Source organism: Garra rufa, chromosome 1, assembly GCF_049309525.1.
Source record: "Garra rufa chromosome 1, GarRuf1.0, whole genome shotgun sequence".
NCBI classification, from domain to species: Eukaryota; Metazoa; Chordata; class Actinopteri; order Cypriniformes; family Cyprinidae; genus Garra; species Garra rufa.
The window spans coordinates 106241498-106266664 of NC_133361.1; the positions used below are offsets into that span (position 1 = coordinate 106241498).

Consider the following 25167-nt stretch of genomic DNA (forward strand, 5'->3'; position numbering starts at 1 on the left):
GAAGTGGTAAAAATCCCTCTTTATATTCCCATAAAACATCCCTTACCTTCACAATCCCCACTTGCAACCATTTCTTAAAATAGAGGTCATGCTCTTGTATCTTTACTTTTCCATTTAAAAACAGAGGTTGATTTAAAATCCTTTCCCTCCCCTCTGGATTAAAATCCACCTCTGTTAAAAAAAGCCTCCAAGCATTTAAAACCTCTTTATAAAACTGTGGGATCCCCTCCATCATCCAATTCTTCAGCTTCATCCATAAAATGTCTTCCCCTAAATTAAAATTCCCACATTTGTTTAAATAGAAGCTCATTATTTTCTTCCACTCTGCATTGTTCGTGTCATCCAAATATTTCCTTACCACTTTTACCCTCATGCTTTTCATTTTTTGCTCTACGTCGACCAACCCCATTCCTCCCTCTTCTGGTTTCCCTATCAATGTAAGATATGCAATTCTTGGAGGCTTTTTGTCCCATAGAAATTCTAAAACACTTTTCTTTATTCTCTTCAAAACCCAATCTGGCAATGGCATGACATGTAAATTGTACCACATTTTGGATAACATTAACATATTTACAATTAAAATTTTCCCTTTCAAACTTAAAGATCTGTTTCTCCAAAAAATAAGTCTTCTTTCCATCCCTCCTACCGTCTCTTCCCACATATTGTCAATTGCCTCCTTTTCATTCCTTGCTAATATTGCCCCTAAAATCTTCATTTCTTGAACCTCCTTAAACCTAAAAAGCCCCGTTAAAATCTCGGCCCTTCCAAACTTCATATATACAGTTTTTTCTTCATTTATTTTTGCACCTGAACCCTCACAATAAAATGTTGTTTTCTCTATCACTCTTTTAACACTTTCTATATTTTCAACCACAACTGTCGTGTCATCAGCGTATTGAAATATTTTTGTTAACTCTTTTCCCTCTTCCATTTTTATTCCATTTATTCTTTTTTCTCTGTTTATTAAAAGCCCTAAAGGTTCTGCCACCAAAGAGTACAACTGTGCTGACAATGGACACCCTTGTCTTATAGATCTTGAAACTTTAAAAGGTTGAGTTAAAAATCCATTGCATTTTACTTTTGTTAAAATATCCCTGTATAAAATTGAGATCCATTTTATAAAATTATCTCCAAAACCAAATTCTTTTAAAATCGCAAATAAAAACCCATGTTCGACTCTGTCGAACGCCTTTTCAAAGTCCATACTTATAATGTATGCGCTCCTTTCTTTTTCTTTTATATAACCCACTATATCTCTTATGCTGCTTGTAATGTCTGCTATATCCCTCCCCTTTACTCCATATGCTTGGTTGGTTTCTATTATATTTGGCATGACTTTTTTTAACCTATTCGCTAAGACCTTTGCTAAAATTTTTAAATCAGTGTTTAACATTGTAATGGGTCTAAAATTCTTCAGTTCATTTTTGTCTCCCTTTTTCTTGTATATTATTTTCATTAATCCTAGCCCCATTTTTGGGTTTACTCTTTCTTTTTTGAACACTTCTTCATAAATTTCATTTAAAATCCCAACTACCTTTTCTTTAAAAACTTTGTAAAACTCGCTTCCAATACCATCTATTCCAGGGCTTTTCTTCACTCTTAATTGATTTATGGCTTGTTTAATTTCTTCTGTTGTTATTTCGCTTTCACAATCCTTTTTATCCTCCTCACCAACTTTCCTTGCTATTTGTTGTAATAAAATCTTCCGTTTTTCCTCATCTCCTCCCTCTGACTTAAACAATTCCTCATAATATGTTTTCACTTCTTTTAAAATCCTCTCTGTATCTGACACCACTTTCCCATCCTTACTTTTAAGTTATTTAATTATTTCCGCTTTCCCCCTGCTTTTCTCAAGATTAAAAAAGAATCTGTTACATTTTTCTCCTTCCACCATGTATTTTGCTTTGCTTCTTAACATCGCCCCTTTGCATTTCTCCTCTTCTATTTTTCCCAATGTATTTTCAAATTGAATTACTTTTTGTACATTTACTTCATTTTTATTTAACTCCTCTTTTAATGTTCTCCTTACTTCTTTCTCCTTAGTTCTTTTAACCTTTTGTAACAAATTACAGTAGTTTATTGAATATTTCTTTATCTGATACTTTACGTTTTCCCACCATTGCCTTTTGTCTTCCATATACATCAGATCTTTTTTCCTCTCATCTAATATATTTTCAATCTCTTTTTTAAAACTTTCATTTTTTAAAACATCAGTGTTTAAGATCCACACTCCAGGTCCCTTCGTTTCTCTTTTAAAATCCATCACCATTAAAACCATTTTGTGATCGCTTAAGGTTGTGTCTTTATAAACTATTCTGTCAATAAAACATTCCAGATTTCTAGTACTTAAGAAATAATCTATTCTGGTTTGGCACATAAAATTCCCCACCAACTGTCTTCTTGAAAATTCCTTCTTTTTCTCGTTTCTTTCCCTCCACACATCAATCATATTTTTCTCTTCCATCAACGACTTTAGTTCTTTTCTGCCCCCATCCGTTTTAAAAACCATCCCGTTTGCCATATCCATTTTGCTAAAAACTGTGTTAAAATCCCCTGCAATCACCACCTTCCCCCATTTTTCAATTACATCGGCTAAAACATTAAAATACATTTTCTTTTCTTTTTCTTCATTCGGAGCATGCACGTTCCCTAAAATAAAATTTTCTTCCTCCATCACCATTTCTACAACCATACATTTTCCTTTTTTATCACTATACAAATGCTTTGTCTTGATACCTCTGTCTTTTCTTATTAAAATCGCCATTCCTCCTCCAATTTTTCCTTCTCCGTTATTAAAGAGTAATTCCCCTTCCCATCTTTTTTTAAAATCCTCCATACGATTCTCTTTCCAGTTTGTCTCTTGCAATAAAATCACATCCTCATTTTTACACAGTTCCTTCATCTTTTCAAATTTAAAACCATTCATTAGTCCTCTAGCATTAAAAGTCACAATTTTCAACACCATAAAATAAACTAAAAGCCATAAAGTCCCCATTTTGTCAGCTCATGGTGAAGAAGATTTTTATTAATCAGAATCGAGTATAATCAATGTGATTACAGCCATATATGCATCAAATTATTTCACTATTATAATCAAGTGTCTTTCTGGGTGTGTAAGGGCCTGCAGGAGAATGGAATGTGCAAACATTGCAAAAGTCACATATGGTGGACCTCATATGATGACGCTATATGATTTGTTTTGACATTAGACAAAATATATGGTGAGGCCCACTAGCCAGGCCATGTCCACTAGAGAGGCCAGGGTAAGGAAGAACTTGTTATGTTAGGGGCCTCTAGCTAGTCCATGGTGGAGAAGAACATCTGTTTATAATAATAATGGTAAATCTAAGGACCCTCAAGAATTTAGTTTGACATGTGTGCGTGAGAAAGGCAGGTATAAAACCCTGCCTCGACAAAGCTAAGTTAGTTCTCTCTAGGACCAGACTGCAGAGCCTGTTCTCTGTGGATGCTTTCCTTTAGGGGCTCGGCTTGATTGTTTCGGCAATAAAGTCTATTCTTTTGGTATCAAAACCCAAGTCTCAAAAATGTTTCTTCAATCGAGGAAGAGGGGAACCACTTCAATGGCCTCCCCTTCCTTTCCAGTATCTCCACTGTCCTGTTTCTCCTCACATGTTTGTTTTAAAACTTTCCTCTTGGCTTTCTCTAGATTTGGTGTTACCTTAGTTCTTCTTCTTCTTTTATTTGATATTCCCATGGTGCCACCATCATCAATGTTTTCGCTGTCTCTGTCCACTCTCCCTTCCTCGTTGACCTGCTCCTCTGACTCTTCCAATTCTGTTTGCAAATCCTCCGTCGTCTCCATCAGTGTCTCTGTTTCGTCGTTGTCCTGCATTACTCCAGTCCTTTCGCTTTCATCGTCAATGTCCGTGCCTGCAATACCCTCTCTTTGTGTTCCTCCCGTGTCCTCGCGTGGCTCCTCTTCATTGTCTCCCTCATGCATCTGCCCGCTCTCCTGGTCATCCTCCTGCTGGTCTCCGAACCAGCACTCGCACTTATTTAGTACGAGCCTGCAGTCCGGGCACCTCACTGCATTACAGTCCCGTGCGAAGTGGCCCCTCTCCTCGCACTTGAAACATTTGAAGTCTGGGCAGTCCTTCATCAGGTGTTCAGGGCTCATACACAGCCTACAGGTTCTCACCTGCTGGCTGTGTATCACCCTGAAATACTGAGGCCCCTCTTCTGTCTCCATTCTCGTGCTATAGGGCAGAGAAGCCACCTCTTTTGGGAATCGCACTCTCACAAATCTCGTTCCATCCTCGATGCGGGTGCCCGGATAAAATCTCCGTTTGATCTGGGAGATGGGAGTTACCCCCCATCCCTCCAGCTTTTGTAGAACCACGTCGTCCTCCAGGTAAGCGGGCAGATGCATGAAAGAGACAACAAATTCTTTATTATTCAACTTTTTAATTTCACATGTCTTTCCTTTTATCATCAATCCATCTGCTAGTTTCTCAATATCTTCTTCTTTCTCCAATGTTATTTCATATTCTCTCATCATTTTTGGTCTTACCGCAAGTATAGTCGTCACGTCCATCTTGTCTGTCAGTGCTTGAATAATGTCCTCTGCTTTCCCATCCTGCACTTCAGTCAGATCAATCACTACGGTTGCTTCTTTAGCGTAAATCCGTTTCTGCTCCTTTTTAGGGTAATCCTTTTCTCGTAGTCTTTTATCCAGTCCATTTTCTGTTTGCTGCCTTTTCTCTCGTGCCAAATCCATATTCATAGAAATTAAACCATCCATTAAAAAAAAAAAAAAAAAAAAAAAAAAAAAAGGAACTAACCACCCTCCAGACAGCAAGAATGCTGCTGTTAGGTGGTTTAAAAGTTGACAAAAAACACAAAAAACTAACTTAACGTATTACAACTCACAAAACAAACAAAAATTAAACACAAAATGGAGGAGAGCCTTCCTCTCCCAACTGCTGCCAACCACTTCCTGTTGCTCTCTAGCGCCTCAGGTGGGGGTATGGCCGTAAGCGAGGGCTGCTCCAAAAAGTGGGCTATTTAAAGATCAGCCTCCGTAAAAGCCAGCATATTATATAAATAGTGAAGAAAAGGCAAAAGCTTACAGCACCTGGTATTCCCAGGCGGTCTCCCATCCAAGTGTAACAATCGGCCTTATCAGCCGAGTTACAAGACTAAAATGGGGTCAGATTTAACTGTGAGAGATGACTAGTGGTTAAAAGAATGAGACATAAAAGAAGATTGGTTTAAATAGATTTGGTTTATTTACAAGGTTCACATAAAAGACTTTAAAACAACACGATAAAACGAGGTAAACGCTGTTAAAAGAATACAGTTCATTTGTCCATACCCTAAAAACAGTCCAAGAATCCCAGTGTGTTGATAAGTCCAATGTGAGTGTCCACCGGTGTATATACAATCCACAGAAAGTGTAATCCAAAGTTTGCAGGTGGTGAATGGAAAGGTGAGCTCTAAAATTAGCAACTCCTCAATCCAACAGTTTGGTGACTGTCCTTTGTTTGTCATGCTGCTCTCTTATACAGTTGTACTTCCTGCTTCCTGTCATGTGTCTAGTCACATGGCAGGCCAACCATCCATTTTTAAAGACACACACTCACTTAAAATGTTAAGAGTAATAAAATGGCCTAAAAAACATGTAAAACACTTAAAACTCTATAATACATTTAAATGATTGTAATAAATAGAGCGGTAAAACACGTCTTTCTAAAAGCCAGCATATTATATAAATAGTGAAGAAAAGGCAAAAGCTTACAGCACCTGGTATTCCCAGGCGGTCTCCCATCCAAGTACTAAGCAGGCCCGACGCTGCTTAGCTTCCGAGATCAGACGAGATCGGGCGCTCTCAGCGCGGTATGGCCGTAAGCGAGGGCTGCTCCAAAAAGTGGGCTATTTAAAGATCAGCCTCCGTAAAAGCCAGCATATTATATAAATAGTGAAGAAAAGGCAAAAGCTTACAGCACCTGGTATTCCCAGGCGGTCTCCCATCCAAGTGTAACAATCGGCCTTATCAGCCGAGTTACAAGACTAAAATGGGATCAGATTTAACTGTGAGAGATGACTAGTGGTTAAAAGAATGAGACATAAAAGAAGATTGGTTTAAATAGATTTGGTTTATTTACAAGGTTCACATAAAAGACTTTAAAACAACACGATAAAACGAGGTAAACGCTGTTAAAAGAATACAGTTCATTTGTCCATACCCTAAAAACAGTCCAAGAATCCCAGTGTGTTGATAAGTCCAATGTGAGTGTCCACCGGTGTATATACAATCCACAGAAAGTGTAATCCACAGTTTGCAGGTGGTGAATGGAAAGGTGAGCTCTAAAATTAGCAACTCCTCAATCCAACAGTTTGGTGACTGTCCTTTGTTTGTCATGCTGCTCTCTTATACAGTTGTACTTCCTGCTTCCTGTCATGTGTCTAGTCACATGGCAGGCCAACCATCCATTTTTTAAAGACACACACTCACTTAAAATGTTAAGAGTAATAAAATGGCCTAAAAAACATGTAAAACACTTAAAACTCTATAATACATTTAAATGATTGTAATAAATAGAGCGGTAAAACACGTCTTTCTAAAAGCCAGCATATTATATAAATAGTGAAGAAAAGGCAAAAGCTTACAGCACCTGGTATTCCCAGGCGGTCTCCCATCCAAGTACTAAGCAGGCCCGACGCTGCTTAGCTTCCGAGATCAGACGAGATCGGGCGCTCTCAGCGCGGTATGGCCGTAAGCGAGGGCTGCTCCAAAAAGTGGGCTATTTAAAGATCAGCCTCCGTAAAAGCCAGCATATTATATAAATAGTGAAGAAAAGGCAAAAGCTTTCAGCACCTGGTATTCCCAGGCGGTCTCCCATCCAAGTACTAAGCAGGCCCGACGCTGCTTAGCTTCCGAGATCAGACGAGATCGGGCGCTCTCAGCGCGGTATGGCCGTAAGCGAGGGCTGCTCCAAAAAGTGGGCTATTTAAAGATCAGCCTCCGTAAAAGCCAGCATATTATATAAATAGTGAAGAAAAGGCAAAAGCTTACAGCACCTGGTATTCCCAGGCGGTCTCCCATCCAAGTGTAACAATCGGCCTTATCAGCCGAGTTACAAGACTAAAATGGGGTCAGATTTAACTGTGAGAGATGACTAGTGGTTAAAAGAATGAGACATAAAAGAAGATTGGTTTAAATAGATTTGGTTTATTTACAAGGTTCACATAAAAGACTTTAAAACAACACGATAAAACGAGGTAAACGCTGTTAAAAGAATACAGTTCATTTGTCCATACCCTAAAAACAGTCCAAGAATCCCAGTGTGTTGATAAGTCCAATGTGAGTGTCCACCGGTGTATATACAATCCACAGAAAGTGTAATCCAAAGTTTGCAGGTGGTGAATGGAAAGGTGAGCTCTAAAATTAGCAACTCCTCAATCCAACAGTTTGGTGACTGTCCTTTGTTTGTCATGCTGCTCTCTTATACAGTTGTACTTCCTGCTTCCTGTCATGTGTCTAGTCACATGGCAGGCCAACCATCCATTTTTAAAGACACACACTCACTTAAAATGTTAAGAGTAATAAAATGGCCTAAAAAACATGTAAAACACTTAAAACTCTATAATACATTTAAATGATTGTAATAAATAGAGCGGTAAAACACGTCTTTCTAAAAGCCAGCATATTATATAAATAGTGAAGAAAAGGCAAAAGCTTACAGCAACTGGTATTCCCAGGCGGTCTCCCATCCAAGTACTAAGCAGGCCCGACGCTGCTTAGCTTCCGAGATCAGACGAGATCGGGCGCTCTCAGCGCGGTATGGCCGTAAGCGAGGGCTGCTCCAAAAAGTGGGCTATTTAAAGATCAGCCTCCGTAAAAGCCAGCATATTATATAAATAGTGAAGAAAAGGCAAAAGCTTACAGCACCTGGTATTCCCAGGCGGTCTCCCATCCAAGTGTAACAATCGGCCTTATCAGCCGAGTTACAAGACTAAAATGGGATCAGATTTAACTGTGAGAGATGACTAGTGGTTAAAAGAATGAGACATAAAAGAAGATTGGTTTAAATAGATTTGGTTTATTTACAAGGTTCACATAAAAGACTTTAAAACAACACGATAAAACGAGGTAAACGCTGTTAAAAGAATACAGTTCATTTGTCCATACCCTAAAAACAGTCCAAGAATCCCAGTGTGTTGATAAGTCCAATGTGAGTGTCCACCGGTGTATATACAATCCACAGAAAGTGTAATCCACAGTTTGCAGGTGGTGAATGGAAAGGTGAGCTCTAAAATTAGCAACTCCTCAATCCAACAGTTTGGTGACTGTCCTTTGTTTGTCATGCTGCTCTCTTATACAGTTGTACTTCCTGCTTCCTGTCATGTGTCTAGTCACATGGCAGGCCAACCATCCATTTTTTAAAGACACACACTCACTTAAAATGTTAAGAGTAATAAAATGGCCTAAAAAACATGTAAAACACTTAAAACTCTATAATACATTTAAATGATTGTAATAAATAGAGCGGTAAAACACGTCTTTCTAAAAGCCAGCATATTATATAAATAGTGAAGAAAAGGCAAAAGCTTACAGCACCTGGTATTCCCAGGCGGTCTCCCATCCAAGTACTAAGCAGGCCCGACGCTGCTTAGCTTCCGAGATCAGACGAGATCGGGCGCTCTCAGCGCGGTATGGCCGTAAGCGAGGGCTGCTCCAAAAAGTGGGCTATTTAAAGATCAGCCTCCGTAAAAGCCAGCATATTATATAAATAGTGAAGAAAAGGCAAAAGCTTACAGCACCTGGTATTCCCAGGCGGTCTCCCATCCAAGTGTAACAATCGGCCTTATCAGCCGAGTTACAAGACTAAAATGGGATCAGATTTAACTGTGAGAGATGACTAGTGGTTAAAAGAATGAGACATAAAAGAAGATTGGTTTAAATAGATTTGGTTTATTTACAAGGTTCACATAAAAGACTTTAAAACAACACGATAAAACGAGGTAAACGCTGTTAAAAGAATACAGTTCATTTGTCCATACCCTAAAAACAGTCCAAGAATCCCAGTGTGTTGATAAGTCCAATGTGAGTGTCCACCGGTGTATATACAATCCACAGAAAGTGTAATCCACAGTTTGCAGGTGGTGAATGGAAAGGTGAGCTCTAAAATTAGCAACTCCTCAATCCAACAGTTTGGTGACTGTCCTTTGTTTGTCATGCTGCTCTCTTATACAGTTGTACTTCCTGCTTCCTGTCATGTGTCTAGTCACATGGCAGGCCAACCATCCATTTTTTAAAGACACACACTCACTTAAAATGTTAAGAGTAATAAAATGGCCTAAAAAACATGTAAAACACTTAAAACTCTATAATACATTTAAATGATTGTAATAAATAGAGCGGTAAAACACGTCTTTCTAAAAGCCAGCATATTATATAAATAGTGAAGAAAAGGCAAAAGCTTACAGCACCTGGTATTCCCAGGCGGTCTCCCATCCAAGTACTAAGCAGGCCCGACGCTGCTTAGCTTCCGAGATCAGACGAGATCGGGCGCTCTCAGCGCGGTATGGCCGTAAGCGAGGGCTGCTCCAAAAAGTGGGCTATTTAAAGATCAGCCTCCGTAAAAGCCAGCATATTATATAAATAGTGAAGAAAAGGCAAAAGCTTACAGCACCTGGTATTCCCAGGCGGTCTCCCATCCAAGTACTAAGCAGGCCCGACGCTGCTTAGCTTCCGAGATCAGACGAGATCGGGCGCTCTCAGCGCGGTATGGCCGTAAGCGAGGGCTGCTCCAAAAAGTGGGCTATTTAAAGATCAGCCTCCGTAAAAGCCAGCATATTATATAAATAGTGAAGAAAAGGCAAAAGCTTACAGCACCTGGTATTCCCAGGCGGTCTCCCATCCAAGTGTAACAATCGGCCTTATCAGCCGAGTTACAAGACTAAAATGGGGTCAGATTTAACTGTGAGAGATGACTAGTGGTTAAAAGAATGAGACATAAAAGAAGATTGGTTTAAATAGATTTGGTTTATTTACAAGGTTCACATAAAAGACTTTAAAACAACACGATAAAACGAGGTAAACGCTGTTAAAAGAATACAGTTCATTTGTCCATACCCTAAAAACAGTCCAAGAATCCCAGTGTGTTGATAAGTCCAATGTGAGTGTCCACCGGTGTATATACAATCCACAGAAAGTGTAATCCAAAGTTTGCAGGTGGTGAATGGAAAGGTGAGCTCTAAAATTAGCAACTCCTCAATCCAACAGTTTGGTGACTGTCCTTTGTTTGTCATGCTGCTCTCTTATACAGTTGTACTTCCTGCTTCCTGTCATGTGTCTAGTCACATGGCAGGCCAACCATCCATTTTTAAAGACACACACTCACTTAAAATGTTAAGAGTAATAAAATGGCCTAAAAAACATGTAAAACACTTAAAACTCTATAATACATTTAAATGATTGTAATAAATAGAGCGGTAAAACACGTCTTTCTAAAAGCCAGCATATTATATAAATAGTGAAGAAAAGGCAAAAGCTTACAGCACCTGGTATTCCCAGGCGGTCTCCCATCCAAGTACTAAGCAGGCCCGACGCTGCTTAGCTTCCGAGATCAGACGAGATCGGGCGCTCTCAGCGCGGTATGGCCGTAAGCGAGGGCTGCTCCAAAAAGTGGGCTATTTAAAGATCAGCCTCCGTAAAAGCCAGCATATTATATAAATAGTGAAGAAAAGGCAAAAGCTTACAGCACCTGGTATTCCCAGGCGGTCTCCCATCCAAGTGTAACAATCGGCCTTATCAGCCGAGTTACAAGACTAAAATGGGATCAGATTTAACTGTGAGAGATGACTAGTGGTTAAAAGAATGAGACATAAAAGAAGATTGGTTTAAATAGATTTGGTTTATTTACAAGGTTCACATAAAAGACTTTAAAACAACACGATAAAACGAGGTAAACGCTGTTAAAAGAATACAGTTCATTTGTCCATACCCTAAAAACAGTCCAAGAATCCCAGTGTGTTGATAAGTCCAATGTGAGTGTCCACCGGTGTATATACAATCCACAGAAAGTGTAATCCACAGTTTGCAGGTGGTGAATGGAAAGGTGAGCTCTAAAATTAGCAACTCCTCAATCCAACAGTTTGGTGACTGTCCTTTGTTTGTCATGCTGCTCTCTTATACAGTTGTACTTCCTGCTTCCTGTCATGTGTCTAGTCACATGGCAGGCCAACCATCCATTTTTTAAAGACACACACTCACTTAAAATGTTAAGAGTAATAAAATGGCCTAAAAAACATGTAAAACACTTAAAACTCTATAATACATTTAAATGATTGTAATAAATAGAGCGGTAAAACACGTCTTTCTAAAAGCCAGCATATTATATAAATAGTGAAGAAAAGGCAAAAGCTTACAGCACCTGGTATTCCCAGGCGGTCTCCCATCCAAGTACTAAGCAGGCCCGACGCTGCTTAGCTTCCGAGATCAGACGAGATCGGGCGCTCTCAGCGCGGTATGGCCGTAAGCGAGGGCTGCTCCAAAAAGTGGGCTATTTAAAGATCAGCCTCCGTAAAAGCCAGCATATTATATAAATAGTGAAGAAAAGGCAAAAGCTTACAGCACCTGGTATTCCCAGGCGGTCTCCCATCCAAGTACTAAGCAGGCCCGACGCTGCTTAGCTTCCGAGATCAGACGAGATCGGGCGCTCTCAGCGCGGTATGGCCGTAAGCGAGGGCTGCTCCAAAAAGTGGGCTATTTAAAGATCAGCCTCCGTAAAAGCCAGCATATTATATAAATAGTGAAGAAAAGGCAAAAGCTTACAGCACCTGGTATTCCCAGGCGGTCTCCCATCCAAGTGTAACAATCGGCCTTATCAGCCGAGTTACAAGACTAAAATGGGGTCAGATTTAACTGTGAGAGATGACTAGTGGTTAAAAGAATGAGACATAAAAGAAGATTGGTTTAAATAGATTTGGTTTATTTACAAGGTTCACATAAAAGACTTTAAAACAACACGATAAAACGAGGTAAACGCTGTTAAAAGAATACAGTTCATTTGTCCATACCCTAAAAACAGTCCAAGAATCCCAGTGTGTTGATAAGTCCAATGTGAGTGTCCACCGGTGTATATACAATCCACAGAAAGTGTAATCCAAAGTTTGCAGGTGGTGAATGGAAAGGTGAGCTCTAAAATTAGCAACTCCTCAATCCAACAGTTTGGTGACTGTCCTTTGTTTGTCATGCTGCTCTCTTATACAGTTGTACTTCCTGCTTCCTGTCATGTGTCTAGTCACATGGCAGGCCAACCATCCATTTTTAAAGACACACACTCACTTAAAATGTTAAGAGTAATAAAATGGCCTAAAAAACATGTAAAACACTTAAAACTCTATAATACATTTAAATGATTGTAATAAATAGAGCGGTAAAACACGTCTTTCTAAAAGCCAGCATATTATATAAATAGTGAAGAAAAGGCAAAAGCTTACAGCACCTGGTATTCCCAGGCGGTCTCCCATCCAAGTACTAAGCAGGCCCGACGCTGCTTAGCTTCCGAGATCAGACGAGATCGGGCGCTCTCAGCGCGGTATGGCCGTAAGCGAGGGCTGCTCCAAAAAGTGGGCTATTTAAAGATCAGCCTCCGTAAAAGCCAGCATATTATATAAATAGTGAAGAAAAGGCAAAAGCTTTCAGCACCTGGTATTCCCAGGCGGTCTCCCATCCAAGTACTAAGCAGGCCCGACGCTGCTTAGCTTCCGAGATCAGACGAGATCGGGCGCTCTCAGCGCGGTATGGCCGTAAGCGAGGGCTGCTCCAAAAAGTGGGCTATTTAAAGATCAGCCTCCGTAAAAGCCAGCATATTATATAAATAGTGAAGAAAAGGCAAAAGCTTACAGCACCTGGTATTCCCAGGCGGTCTCCCATCCAAGTGTAACAATCGGCCTTATCAGCCGAGTTACAAGACTAAAATGGGGTCAGATTTAACTGTGAGAGATGACTAGTGGTTAAAAGAATGAGACATAAAAGAAGATTGGTTTAAATAGATTTGGTTTATTTACAAGGTTCACATAAAAGACTTTAAAACAACACGATAAAACGAGGTAAACGCTGTTAAAAGAATACAGTTCATTTGTCCATACCCTAAAAACAGTCCAAGAATCCCAGTGTGTTGATAAGTCCAATGTGAGTGTCCACCGGTGTATATACAATCCACAGAAAGTGTAATCCAAAGTTTGCAGGTGGTGAATGGAAAGGTGAGCTCTAAAATTAGCAACTCCTCAATCCAACAGTTTGGTGACTGTCCTTTGTTTGTCATGCTGCTCTCTTATACAGTTGTACTTCCTGCTTCCTGTCATGTGTCTAGTCACATGGCAGGCCAACCATCCATTTTTAAAGACACACACTCACTTAAAATGTTAAGAGTAATAAAATGGCCTAAAAAACATGTAAAACACTTAAAACTCTATAATACATTTAAATGATTGTAATAAATAGAGCGGTAAAACACGTCTTTCTAAAAGCCAGCATATTATATAAATAGTGAAGAAAAGGCAAAAGCTTACAGCACCTGGTATTCCCAGGCGGTCTCCCATCCAAGTACTAAGCAGGCCCGACGCTGCTTAGCTTCCGAGATCAGACGAGATCGGGCGCTCTCAGCGCGGTATGGCCGTAAGCGAGGGCTGCTCCAAAAAGTGGGCTATTTAAAGATCAGCCTCCGTAAAAGCCAGCATATTATATAAATAGTGAAGAAAAGGCAAAAGCTTACAGCACCTGGTATTCCCAGGCGGTCTCCCATCCAAGTACTAAGCAGGCCCGACGCTGCTTAGCTTCCGAGATCAGACGAGATCGGGCGCTCTCAGCGCGGTATGGCCGTAAGCGAGGGCTGCTCCAAAAAGTGGGCTATTTAAAGATCAGCCTCCGTAAAAGCCAGCATATTATATAAATAGTGAAGAAAAGGCAAAAGCTTACAGCACCTGGTATTCCCAGGCGGTCTCCCATCCAAGTGTAACAATCGGCCTTATCAGCCGAGTTACAAGACTAAAATGGGATCAGATTTAACTGTGAGAGATGACTAGTGGTTAAAAGAATGAGACATAAAAGAAGATTGGTTTAAATAGATTTGGTTTATTTACAAGGTTCACATAAAAGACTTTAAAACAACACGATAAAACGAGGTAAACGCTGTTAAAAGAATACAGTTCATTTGTCCATACCCTAAAAACAGTCCAAGAATCCCAGTGTGTTGATAAGTCCAATGTGAGTGTCCACCGGTGTATATACAATCCACAGAAAGTGTAATCCACAGTTTGCAGGTGGTGAATGGAAAGGTGAGCTCTAAAATTAGCAACTCCTCAATCCAACAGTTTGGTGACTGTCCTTTGTTTGTCATGCTGCTCTCTTATACAGTTGTACTTCCTGCTTCCTGTCATGTGTCTAGTCACATGGCAGGCCAACCATCCATTTTTTAAAGACACACACTCACTTAAAATGTTAAGAGTAATAAAATGGCCTAAAAAACATGTAAAACACTTAAAACTCTATAATACATTTAAATGATTGTAATAAATAGAGCGGTAAAACACGTCTTTCTAAAAGCCAGCATATTATATAAATAGTGAAGAAAAGGCAAAAGCTTACAGCACCTGGTATTCCCAGGCGGTCTCCCATCCAAGTACTAAGCAGGCCCGACGCTGCTTAGCTTCCGAGATCAGACGAGATCGGGCGCTCTCAGCGCGGTATGGCCGTAAGCGAGGGCTGCTCCAAAAAGTGGGCTATTTAAAGATCAGCCTCCGTAAAAGCCAGCATATTATATAAATAGTGAAGAAAAGGCAAAAGCTTTCAGCACCTGGTATTCCCAGGCGGTCTCCCATCCAAGTACTAAGCAGGCCCGACGCTGCTTAGCTTCCGAGATCAGACGAGATCGGGCGCTCTCAGCGCGGTATGGCCGTAAGCGAGGGCTGCTCCAAAAAGTGGGCTATTTAAAGATCAGCCTCCGTAAAAGCCAGCATATTATATAAATAGTGAAGAAAAGGCAAAAGCTTACAGCACCTGGTATTCCCAGGCGGTCTCCCATCCAAGTGTAACAATCGGCCTTATCAGCCGAGTTACAAGACTAAAATGGGGTCAGATTTAACTGTGAGAGATGACTAGTGGTTAAAAGAATGAGACATAAAAGAAGATTGGTTTAAATAGATTTGGTTTATTTACAAGGTTCACATAAAAGACTTTAAAACAACACGATAAAACGAGGTAAACGCTGTTAAAAGAATACAGTTCATTTGTCCATACCCTAAAAACAGTCCAAGAATCCCAGTGTGTTGATAAGTCCAATGTGAGTGTCCACCGGTGTATATACAATCCACAGAAAGTGTAATCCAAAGTTTGCAGGTGGTGAATGGAAAGGTGAGCTCTAAAATTAGCAACTCCTCAATCCAACAGTTTGGTGACTGTCCTTTGTTTGTCATGCTGCTCTCTTATACAGTTGTACTTCCTGCTTCCTGTCATGTGTCTAGTCACATGGCAGGCCAACCATCCATTTTTAAAGACACACACTCACTTAAAATGTTAAGAGTAATAAAATGGCCTAAAAAACATGTAAAACACTTAAAACTCTATAATACATTTAAATGATTGTAATAAATAGAGCGGTAAAACACGTCTTTCTAAAAGCCAGCATATTATATAAATAGTGAAGAAAAGGCAAAAGCTTACAGCAACTGGTATTCCCAGGCGGTCTCCCATCCAAGTACTAAGCAGGCCCGACGCTGCTTAGCTTCCGAGATCAGACGAGATCGGGCGCTCTCAGCGCGGTATGGCCGTAAGCGAGGGCTGCTCCAAAAAGTGGGCTATTTAAAGATCAGCCTCCGTAAAAGCCAGCATATTATATAAATAGTGAAGAAAAGGCAAAAGCTTACAGCACCTGGTATTCCCAGGCGGTCTCCCATCCAAGTGTAACAATCGGCCTTATCAGCCGAGTTACAAGACTAAAATGGGATCAGATTTAACTGTGAGAGATGACTAGTGGTTAAAAGAATGAGACATAAAAGAAGATTGGTTTAAATAGATTTGGTTTATTTACAAGGTTCACATAAAAGACTTTAAAACAACACGATAAAACGAGGTAAACGCTGTTAAAAGAATACAGTTCATTTGTCCATACCCTAAAAACAGTCCAAGAATCCCAGTGTGTTGATAAGTCCAATGTGAGTGTCCACCGGTGTATATACAATCCACAGAAAGTGTAATCCACAGTTTGCAGGTGGTGAATGGAAAGGTGAGCTCTAAAATTAGCAACTCCTCAATCCAACAGTTTGGTGACTGTCCTTTGTTTGTCATGCTGCTCTCTTATACAGTTGTACTTCCTGCTTCCTGTCATGTGTCTAGTCACATGGCAGGCCAACCATCCATTTTTTAAAGACACACACTCACTTAAAATGTTAAGAGTAATAAAATGGCCTAAAAAACATGTAAAACACTTAAAACTCTATAATACATTTAAATGATTGTAATAAATAGAGCGGTAAAACACGTCTTTCTAAAAGCCAGCATATTATATAAATAGTGAAGAAAAGGCAAAAGCTTACAGCACCTGGTATTCCCAGGCGGTCTCCCATCCAAGTACTAAGCAGGCCCGACGCTGCTTAGCTTCCGAGATCAGACGAGATCGGGCGCTCTCAGCGCGGTATGGCCGTAAGCGAGGGCTGCTCCAAAAAGTGGGCTATTTAAAGATCAGCCTCCGTAAAAGCCAGCATATTATATAAATAGTGAAGAAAAGGCAAAAGCTTACAGCACCTGGTATTCCCAGGCGGTCTCCCATCCAAGTACTAAGCAGGCCCGACGCTGCTTAGCTTCCGAGATCAGACGAGATCGGGCGCTCTCAGCGCGGTATGGCCGTAAGCGAGGGCTGCTCCAAAAAGTGGGCTATTTAAAGATCAGCCTCCGTAAAAGCCAGCATATTATATAAATAGTGAAGAAAAGGCAAAAGCTTACAGCACCTGGTATTCCCAGGCGGTCTCCCATCCAAGTGTAACAATCGGCCTTATCAGCCGAGTTACAAGACTAAAATGGGGTCAGATTTAACTGTGAGAGATGACTAGTGGTTAAAAGAATGAGACATAAAAGAAGATTGGTTTAAATAGATTTGGTTTATTTACAAGGTTCACATAAAAGACTTTAAAACAACACGATAAAACGAGGTAAACGCTGTTAAAAGAATACAGTTCATTTGTCCATACCCTAAAAACAGTCCAAGAATCCCAGTGTGTTGATAAGTCCAATGTGAGTGTCCACCGGTGTATATACAATCCACAGAAAGTGTAATCCAAAGTTTGCAGGTGGTGAATGGAAAGGTGAGCTCTAAAATTAGCAACTCCTCAATCCAACAGTTTGGTGACTGTCCTTTGTTTGTCATGCTGCTCTCTTATACAGTTGTACTTCCTGCTTCCTGTCATGTGTCTAGTCACATGGCAGGCCAACCATCCATTTTTAAAGACACACACTCACTTAAAATGTTAAGAGTAATAAAATGGCCTAAAAAACATGTAAAACACTTAAAACTCTATAATACATTTAAATGATTGTAATAAATAGAGCGGTAAAACACGTCTTTCTAAAAGCCAGCATATTATATAAATAGTGAAGAAAAGGCAAAAGCTTACAGCACCTGGTATTCCCAGGCGGTCTCCCATCCAAGTACTAAGCAGGCCCGACGCTGCTTAGCTTCCGAGATCAGACGAGATCGGGCGCTCTCAGCGCGGTATGGCCGTAAGCGAGGGCTGCTCCAAAAAGTGGGCTATTTAAAGATCAGCCTCCGTAAAAGCCAGCATATTATATAAATAGTGAAGAAAAGGCAAAAGCTTTCAGCACCTGGTATTCCCAGGCGGTCTCCCATCCAAGTACTAAGCAGGCCCGACGCTGCTTAGCTTCCGAGATCAGACGAGATCGGGCGCTCTCAGCGCGGTATGGCCGTAAGCGAGGGCTGCTCCAAAAAGTGGGCTATTTAAAGATCAGCCTCCGTAAAAGCCAGCATATTATATAAATAGTGAAGAAAAGGCAAAAGCTTACAGCACCTGGTATTCCCAGGCGGTCTCCCATCCAAGTGTAACAATCGGCCTTATCAGCCGAGTTACAAGACTAAAATGGGGTCAGATTTAACTGTGAGAGATGACTAGTGGTTAAAAGAATGAGACATAAAAGAAGATTGGTTTAAATAGATTTGGTTTATTTACAAGGTTCACATAAAAGACTTTAAAACAACACGATAAAACGAGGTAAACGCTGTTAAAAGAATACAGTTCATTTGTCCATACCCTAAAAACAGTCCAAGAATCCCAGTGTGTTGATAAGTCCAATGTGAGTGTCCACCGGTGTATATACAATCCACAGAAAGTGTAATCCAAAGTTTGCAGGTGATGAATGGAAAGGTGAGCTCTAAAATTAGCAACTCCTCAATCCAACAGTTTGGTGACTGTCCTTTGTTTGTCATGCTGCTCTCTTATACAGTTGTACTTCCTGCTTCCTGTCATGTGTCTAGTCACATGGCAGGCCAACCATCCATTTTTAAAGACACACACTCACTTAAAATGTTAAGAGTAATAAAATGGCCTAAAAAACATGTAAAACACTTAAAACTCTATAATACATTTAAATGATTGTAATAAATAGAGCGGTAAAACACGTCTTTCTAAAAGCCAGCATATTATATAAATAGTGAAGAAAAGGCAAAAGCTTACAGCAACTGGTATTCCCAGGCGGTCTCCCATCCAAGTACTAAGCAGGCCCGACGCTGCTTAGCTTCCGAGATCAGACGAGATCGGGCGCTCTCAGCGCGGTATGGCCGTAAGCGAGGTCTGCTCCAAAAAGTGGGCTATTTAAAGATCAGCCTCCGTAAAAGCCAGCATATTATATAAATAGTGAAGAAAAGGCAAAAGCTTACAGCACCTGGTATTCCCAGGCGGTCTCCCATCCAAGTGTAACAATCGGCCTTATCAGCCGAGTTACAAGACTAAAATGGGATCAGATTTAACTGTGAGAGATGACTAGTGGTTAAAAGAATGAGACATAAAAGAAGATTGGTTTAAATAGATTTGGTTTATTTACAAAGTTCACATAAAAGACTTTAAAACAACACGATAAAACGAGGTAAACGCTGTTAAAAGAATACAGTTCATTTGTCCATACCCTAAAAACAGTCCAAGAATCCCAGTGTGTTGATAAGTCCAATGTGAGTGTCCACCGGTGTATATACAATCCACAGAAAGTGTAATCCACAGTTTGCAGGTGGTGAATGGAAAGGTGAGCTCTAAAATTAGCAACTCCTCAATCCAACAGTTTGGTGACTGTCCTTTGTTTGTCATGCTGCTCTCTTATACAGTTGTACTTCCTGCTTCCTGTCATGTGTCTAGTCACATGGCAGGCCAACCATCCATTTTTTAAAGACACACACTCACTTAAAATGTTAAGAGTAATAAAATGGCCTAAAAAACATGTAAAACACTTAAAACTCTATAATACATTTAAATGATTGTAATAAATAGAGCGGTAAAACACGTCTTTCTAAAAGCCAGCATATTATATAAATAGTGAAGAAAAGGCAAAAGCTTACAGCACCTGGTATTCCCAGGCGGTCTCCCATCCAAGTACTAAGCAGGCCCGACGCTGCTTAGCTTCCGAGATCAGACGAGATCGGGCGCTCTCAGCGCGGTATGGCCGTAAGCGAGGGCTGCTCCAAAAAGTGGGCTATTTAAAGATCAGCCTCCGTAAAAGCCAGCATATTATATAAATAGTGAAGAAAAGGCAAAAGCTTACAGCACCTGGTAATCCCAGGCGGTCTCCCATCCAAGTGTAACAATCGGCCTTATCAGCAGAGTTACAAGACTAAAATGGGGTCAGATTTAACTGTGAGAGATGACTAGTGGTTAAAAGAATGAGACATAAAAGAAGATTGGTTTAAATAGATTTGGTTTATTTACAAGGTTCACATAAAAGACTTTAAAACAACACGATAAAACGAGGTAAACGCTGTTAAAAGAATACAGTTCATTTGTCCATACCCTAAAAACAGTCCAAGAATCCCAGTGTGTTGATAAGTCCAATGTGAGTGTCCACCGGTGTATATACAATCCACAGAAAGTGTAATCCAAAGTTTGCAGGTGGTGAATGGAAAGGTGAGCTCTAAAATTAGCAACTCCTCAATCCAACAGTTTGGTGACTGTCCTTTGTTTGTCATGCTGCTCTCTTATACAGTTGTACTTCCTGCTTCCTGTCATGTGTCTAGTCACATGGCAGGCCAACCATCCATTTTTAAAGACACACACTCACTTAAAATGTTAAGAGTAATAAAATGGCCTAAAAAACATGTAAAACACTTAAAACTCTATAATACATTTAAATGATTGTAATAAATAGAGCGGTAAAACACGTCTTTCTAAAAGCCAGCATATTATATAAATAGTGAAGAAAAGGCAAAAGCTTACAGCAACTGGTATTCCCAGGCGGTCTCCCATCCAAGTACTAAGCAGGCCCGACGCTGCTTAGCTTCCGAGATCAGACGAGATCGGGCGCTCTCAGCGCGGTATGGCCGTAAGCGAGGGCTGCTCCAAAAAGTGGGCTATTTAAAGATCAGCCTCCGTAAAAGCCAGCATATTATATAAATAGTGAAGAAAAGGCAAAAGCTTACAGCACCTGGTATTCCCAGGCGGTCTCCCATCCAAGTGTAACAATCGGCCTTATCAGCCGAGTTACAAGACTAAAATGGGATCAGATTTAACTGTGAGAGATGACTAGTGGTTAAAAGAATGAGACATAAAAGAAGATTGGTTTAAATAGATTTGGTTTATTTACAAGGTTCACATAAAAGACTTTAAAACAACACGATAAAACGAGGTAAACGCTGTTAAAAGAATACAGTTCATTTGTCCATACCCTAAAAACAGTCCAAGAATCCCAGTGTGTTGATAAGTCCAATGTGAGTGTCCACCGGTGTATATACAATCCACAGAAAGTGTAATCCACAGTTTGCAGGTGGTGAATGGAAAGGTGAGCTCTAAAATTAGCAACTCCTCAATCCAACAGTTTGGTGACTGTCCTTTGTTTGTCATGCTGCTCTCTTATACAGTTGTACTTCCTGCTTCCTGTCATGTGTCTAGTCACATGGCAGGCCAACCATCCATTTTTTAAAGACACACACTCACTTAAAATGTTAAGAGTAATAAAATGGCCTAAAAAACATGTAAAACACTTAAAACTCTATAATACATTTAAATGATTGTAATAAATAGAGCGGTAAAACACGTCTTTCTAAAAGCCAGCATATTATATAAATAGTGAAGAAAAGGCAAAAGCTTACAGCACCTGGTATTCCCAGGCGGTCTCCCATCCAAGTACTAAGCAGGCCCGACGCTGCTTAGCTTCCGAGATCAGACGAGATCGGGCGCTCTCAGCGCGGTATGGCCGTAAGCGAGGGCTGCTCCAAAAAGTGGGCTATTTAAAGATCAGCCTCCGTAAAAGCCAGCATATTATATAAATAGTGAAGAAAAGGCAAAAGCTTACAGCACCTGGTATTCCCAGGCGGTCTCCCATCCAAGTGTAACAATCGGCCTTATCAGCCGAGTTACAAGACTAAAATGGGATCAGATTTAACTGTGAGAGATGACTAGTGGTTAAAAGAATGAGACATAAAAGAAGATTGGTTTAAATAGATTTGGTTTATTTACAAGGTTCACATAAAAGACTTTAAAACAACACGATAAAACGAGGTAAACGCTGTTAAAAGAATACAGTTCATTTGTCCATACCCTAAAAACAGTCCAAGAATCCCAGTGTGTTGATAAGTCCAATGTGAGTGTCCACCGGTGTATATACAATCCACAGAAAGTGTAATCCACAGTTTGCAGGTGGTGAATGGAAAGGTGAGCTCTAAAATTAGCAACTCCTCAATCCAACAGTTTGGTGACTGTCCTTTGTTTGTCATGCTGCTCTCTTATACAGTTGTACTTCCTGCTTCCTGTCATGTGTCTAGTCACATGGCAGGCCAACCATCCATTTTTTAAAGACACACACTCACTTAAAATGTTAAGAGTAATAAAATGGCCTAAAAAACATGTAAAACACTTAAAACTCTATAATACATTTAAATGATTGTAATAAATAGAGCGGTAAAACACGTCTTTCTAAAAGCCAGCATATTATATAAATAGTGAAGAAAAGGCAAAAGCTTACAGCACCTGGTATTCCCAGGCGGTCTCCCATCCAAGTACTAAGCAGGCCCGACGCTGCTTAGCTTCCGAGATCAGACGAGATCGGGCGCTCTCAGCGCGGTATGGCCGTAAGCGAGGGCTGCTCCAAAAAGTGGGCTATTTAAAGATCAGCCTCCGTAAAAGCCAGCATATTATATAAATAGTGAAGAAAAGGCAAAAGCTTACAGCACCTGGTATTCCCAGGCGGTCTCCCATCCAAGTACTAAGCAGGCCCGACGCTGCTTAGCTTCCGAGATCAGACGAGATCGGGCGCTCTCAGCGCGGTATGGCCGTAAGCGAGGGCTGCTCCAAAAAGTGGGCTATTTAAAGATCAGCCTCCGTAAAAGCCAGCATATTATATAAATAGTGAAGAAAAGGCAAAAGCTTACAGCACCTGGTATTCCCAGGCGGTCTCCCATCCAAGTGTAACAATCGGCCTTATCAGCCGAGTTACAAGACTAAAATGGGGTCAGATTTAACTGTGAGAGATGACTAGTGGTTAAAAGAATGAGACATAAAAGAAGATTGGTTTAAATAGATTTGGTTTATTTACAAGGTTCACATAAAAGACTTTAAAACAACACGATAAAACGAGGTAAACGCTGTTAAAAGAATACAGTTCATTTGTCCATACCCTAAAAACAGTCCAAGAATCCCAGTGTGTTGATAAGTCCAATGTGAGTGTCCACCGGTGTATATACAATCCACAGAAAGTGTAATCCAAAGTTTGCAGGTGGTGAATGGAAAGGTGAGCTCTAAAATTAGCAACTCCTCAATCCAACAGTTTGGTGACTGTCCTTTGTTTGTCATGCTGCTCTCTTATACAGTTGTACTTCCTGCTTCCTGTCATGTGTCTAGTCACATGGCAGGCCAACCATCCATTTTTAAAGACACACACTCACTTAAAATGTTAAGAGTAATAAAATGGCCTAAAAAACATGTAAAACACTTAAAACTCTATAATACATTTAAATGATTGTAATAAATAGAGCGGTAAAACACGTCTTTCTAAAAGCCAGCATATTATATAAATAGTGAAGAAAAGGCAAAAGCTTACAGCACCTGGTATTCCCAGGCGGTCTCCCATCCAAGTACTAAGCAGGCCCGACGCTGCTTAGCTTCCGAGATCAGACGAGATCGGGCGCTCTCAGCGCGGTATGGCCGTAAGCGAGGGCTGCTCCAAAAAGTGGGCTATTTAAAGATCAGCCTCCGTAAAAGCCAGCATATTATATAAATAGTGAAGAAAAGGCAAAAGCTTTCAGCACCTGGTATTCCCAGGCGGTCTCCCATCCAAGTACTAAGCAGGCCCGACGCTGCTTAGCTTCCGAGATCAGACGAGATCGGGCGCTCTCAGCGCGGTATGGCCGTAAGCGAGGGCTGCTCCAAAAAGTGGGCTATTTAAAGATCAGCCTCCGTAAAAGCCAGCATATTATATAAATAGTGAAGAAAAGGCAAAAGCTTACAGCACCTGGTATTCCCAGGCGGTCTCCCATCCAAGTGTAACAATCGGCCTTATCAGCCGAGTTACAAGACTAAAATGGGGTCAGATTTAACTGTGAGAGATGACTAGTGGTTAAAAGAATGAGACATAAAAGAAGATTGGTTTAAATAGATTTGGTTTATTTACAAGGTTCACATAAAAGACTTTAAAACAACACGATAAAACGAGGTAAACGCTGTTAAAAGAATACAGTTCATTTGTCCATACCCTAAAAACAGTCCAAGAATCCCAGTGTGTTGATAAGTCCAATGTGAGTGTCCACCGGTGTATATACAATCCACAGAAAGTGTAATCCAAAGTTTGCAGGTGGTGAATGGAAAGGTGAGCTCTAAAATTAGCAACTCCTCAATCCAACAGTTTGGTGACTGTCCTTTGTTTGTCATGCTGCTCTCTTATACAGTTGTACTTCCTGCTTCCTGTCATGTGTCTAGTCACATGGCAGGCCAACCATCCATTTTTAAAGACACACACTCACTTAAAATGTTAAGAGTAATAAAATGGCCTAAAAAACATGTAAAACACTTAAAACTCTATAATACATTTAAATGATTGTAATAAATAGAGCGGTAAAACACGTCTTTCTAAAAGCCAGCATATTATATAAATAGTGAAGAAAAGGCAAAAGCTTACAGCACCTGGTATTCCCAGGCGGTCTCCCATCCAAGTACTAAGCAGGCCCGACGCTGCTTAGCTTCCGAGATCAGACGAGATCGGGCGCTCTCAGCGCGGTATGGCCGTAAGCGAGGGCTGCTCCAAAAAGTGGGCTATTTAAAGATCAGCCTCCGTAAAAGCCAGCATATTATATAAATAGTGAAGAAAAGGCAAAAGCTTACAGCACCTGGTATTCCCAGGCGGTCTCCCATCCAAGTACTAAGCAGGCCCGACGCTGCTTAGCTTCCGAGATCAGACGAGATCGGGCGCTCTCAGCGCGGTATGGCCGTAAGCGAGGGCTGCTCCAAAAAGTGGGCTATTTAAAGATCAGCCTCCGTAAAAGCCAGCATATTATATAAATAGTGAAGAAAAGGCAAAAGCTTACAGCACCTGGTATTCCCAGGCGGTCTCCCATCCAAGTGTAACAATCGGCCTTATCAGCCGAGTTACAAGACTAAAATGGGATCAGATTTAACTGTGAGAGATGACTAGTGGTTAAAAGAATGAGACATAAAAGAAGATTGGTTTAAATAGATTTGGTTTATTTACAAGGTTCACATAAAAGACTTTAAAACAACACGATAAAACGAGGTAAACGCTGTTAAAAGAATACAGTTCATTTGTCCATACCCTAAAAACAGTCCAAGAATCCCAGTGTGTTGATAAGTCCAATGTGAGTGTCCACCGGTGTATATACAATCCACAGAAAGTGTAATCCACAGTTTGCAGGTGGTGAATGGAAAGGTGAGCTCTAAAATTAGCAACTCCTCAATCCAACAGTTTGGTGACTGTCCTTTGTT

At 40.5% G+C, this 25167-nt stretch overlaps 1 protein-coding gene and 31 non-coding genes across 32 annotated transcripts in view; 1 reads left to right on the plus strand and 31 right to left on the minus strand.

The window, feature by feature from the left end:
• LOC141323491 (uncharacterized) overlaps window positions 1–25167 on the plus strand; it is a 307348-nt gene that overhangs the window by 110086 nt on the left and 172095 nt on the right. The gene's annotated exons all lie outside the window — the stretch shown is intronic.
• LOC141302329 (5S ribosomal RNA) lies at window positions 5752–5870 on the minus strand. The gene has a single exon (XR_012342363.1). It is a non-coding gene; the product is annotated as a 5S ribosomal RNA (ribosomal RNA).
• On the minus strand, window positions 6624–6742 carry LOC141302345 (5S ribosomal RNA). The gene has a single exon (XR_012342369.1). It is a non-coding gene; the product is annotated as a 5S ribosomal RNA (ribosomal RNA).
• Window positions 6827–6945, minus strand: LOC141318478 (5S ribosomal RNA). Its single transcript, XR_012352793.1, has one exon. It is a non-coding gene; the product is annotated as a 5S ribosomal RNA (ribosomal RNA).
• LOC141318706 (5S ribosomal RNA) lies at window positions 7698–7816 on the minus strand. Its single transcript, XR_012353006.1, has one exon. It is a non-coding gene; the product is annotated as a 5S ribosomal RNA (ribosomal RNA).
• Window positions 8570–8688, minus strand: LOC141302353 (5S ribosomal RNA). The gene has a single exon (XR_012342370.1). It is a non-coding gene; the product is annotated as a 5S ribosomal RNA (ribosomal RNA).
• LOC141302361 (5S ribosomal RNA) lies at window positions 9442–9560 on the minus strand. Its single transcript, XR_012342371.1, has one exon. It is a non-coding gene; the product is annotated as a 5S ribosomal RNA (ribosomal RNA).
• LOC141302366 (5S ribosomal RNA) lies at window positions 9645–9763 on the minus strand. Its single transcript, XR_012342372.1, has one exon. It is a non-coding gene; the product is annotated as a 5S ribosomal RNA (ribosomal RNA).
• Window positions 10516–10634, minus strand: LOC141302371 (5S ribosomal RNA). Its single transcript, XR_012342374.1, has one exon. It is a non-coding gene; the product is annotated as a 5S ribosomal RNA (ribosomal RNA).
• LOC141302378 (5S ribosomal RNA) lies at window positions 11388–11506 on the minus strand. The gene has a single exon (XR_012342382.1). It is a non-coding gene; the product is annotated as a 5S ribosomal RNA (ribosomal RNA).
• Window positions 11591–11709, minus strand: LOC141302384 (5S ribosomal RNA). Its single transcript, XR_012342383.1, has one exon. It is a non-coding gene; the product is annotated as a 5S ribosomal RNA (ribosomal RNA).
• On the minus strand, window positions 12462–12580 carry LOC141302390 (5S ribosomal RNA). The gene has a single exon (XR_012342384.1). It is a non-coding gene; the product is annotated as a 5S ribosomal RNA (ribosomal RNA).
• On the minus strand, window positions 12665–12783 carry LOC141318479 (5S ribosomal RNA). The gene has a single exon (XR_012352794.1). It is a non-coding gene; the product is annotated as a 5S ribosomal RNA (ribosomal RNA).
• LOC141302397 (5S ribosomal RNA) lies at window positions 13536–13654 on the minus strand. The gene has a single exon (XR_012342389.1). It is a non-coding gene; the product is annotated as a 5S ribosomal RNA (ribosomal RNA).
• LOC141302406 (5S ribosomal RNA) lies at window positions 13739–13857 on the minus strand. Its single transcript, XR_012342399.1, has one exon. It is a non-coding gene; the product is annotated as a 5S ribosomal RNA (ribosomal RNA).
• On the minus strand, window positions 14611–14729 carry LOC141302428 (5S ribosomal RNA). Its single transcript, XR_012342421.1, has one exon. It is a non-coding gene; the product is annotated as a 5S ribosomal RNA (ribosomal RNA).
• On the minus strand, window positions 14814–14932 carry LOC141318480 (5S ribosomal RNA). Its single transcript, XR_012352795.1, has one exon. It is a non-coding gene; the product is annotated as a 5S ribosomal RNA (ribosomal RNA).
• Window positions 15685–15803, minus strand: LOC141318707 (5S ribosomal RNA). The gene has a single exon (XR_012353007.1). It is a non-coding gene; the product is annotated as a 5S ribosomal RNA (ribosomal RNA).
• Window positions 16557–16675, minus strand: LOC141302439 (5S ribosomal RNA). The gene has a single exon (XR_012342432.1). It is a non-coding gene; the product is annotated as a 5S ribosomal RNA (ribosomal RNA).
• LOC141302451 (5S ribosomal RNA) lies at window positions 16760–16878 on the minus strand. Its single transcript, XR_012342443.1, has one exon. It is a non-coding gene; the product is annotated as a 5S ribosomal RNA (ribosomal RNA).
• Window positions 17631–17749, minus strand: LOC141302462 (5S ribosomal RNA). The gene has a single exon (XR_012342454.1). It is a non-coding gene; the product is annotated as a 5S ribosomal RNA (ribosomal RNA).
• On the minus strand, window positions 17834–17952 carry LOC141318482 (5S ribosomal RNA). Its single transcript, XR_012352796.1, has one exon. It is a non-coding gene; the product is annotated as a 5S ribosomal RNA (ribosomal RNA).
• On the minus strand, window positions 18705–18823 carry LOC141318708 (5S ribosomal RNA). The gene has a single exon (XR_012353008.1). It is a non-coding gene; the product is annotated as a 5S ribosomal RNA (ribosomal RNA).
• LOC141302473 (5S ribosomal RNA) lies at window positions 19577–19695 on the minus strand. Its single transcript, XR_012342465.1, has one exon. It is a non-coding gene; the product is annotated as a 5S ribosomal RNA (ribosomal RNA).
• Window positions 20448–20566, minus strand: LOC141318709 (5S ribosomal RNA). The gene has a single exon (XR_012353009.1). It is a non-coding gene; the product is annotated as a 5S ribosomal RNA (ribosomal RNA).
• On the minus strand, window positions 21320–21438 carry LOC141302484 (5S ribosomal RNA). The gene has a single exon (XR_012342476.1). It is a non-coding gene; the product is annotated as a 5S ribosomal RNA (ribosomal RNA).
• Window positions 22192–22310, minus strand: LOC141302495 (5S ribosomal RNA). The gene has a single exon (XR_012342487.1). It is a non-coding gene; the product is annotated as a 5S ribosomal RNA (ribosomal RNA).
• On the minus strand, window positions 22395–22513 carry LOC141302506 (5S ribosomal RNA). Its single transcript, XR_012342498.1, has one exon. It is a non-coding gene; the product is annotated as a 5S ribosomal RNA (ribosomal RNA).
• On the minus strand, window positions 23266–23384 carry LOC141302517 (5S ribosomal RNA). Its single transcript, XR_012342509.1, has one exon. It is a non-coding gene; the product is annotated as a 5S ribosomal RNA (ribosomal RNA).
• On the minus strand, window positions 23469–23587 carry LOC141318483 (5S ribosomal RNA). The gene has a single exon (XR_012352797.1). It is a non-coding gene; the product is annotated as a 5S ribosomal RNA (ribosomal RNA).
• LOC141302528 (5S ribosomal RNA) lies at window positions 24340–24458 on the minus strand. The gene has a single exon (XR_012342520.1). It is a non-coding gene; the product is annotated as a 5S ribosomal RNA (ribosomal RNA).
• LOC141302550 (5S ribosomal RNA) lies at window positions 24543–24661 on the minus strand. Its single transcript, XR_012342542.1, has one exon. It is a non-coding gene; the product is annotated as a 5S ribosomal RNA (ribosomal RNA).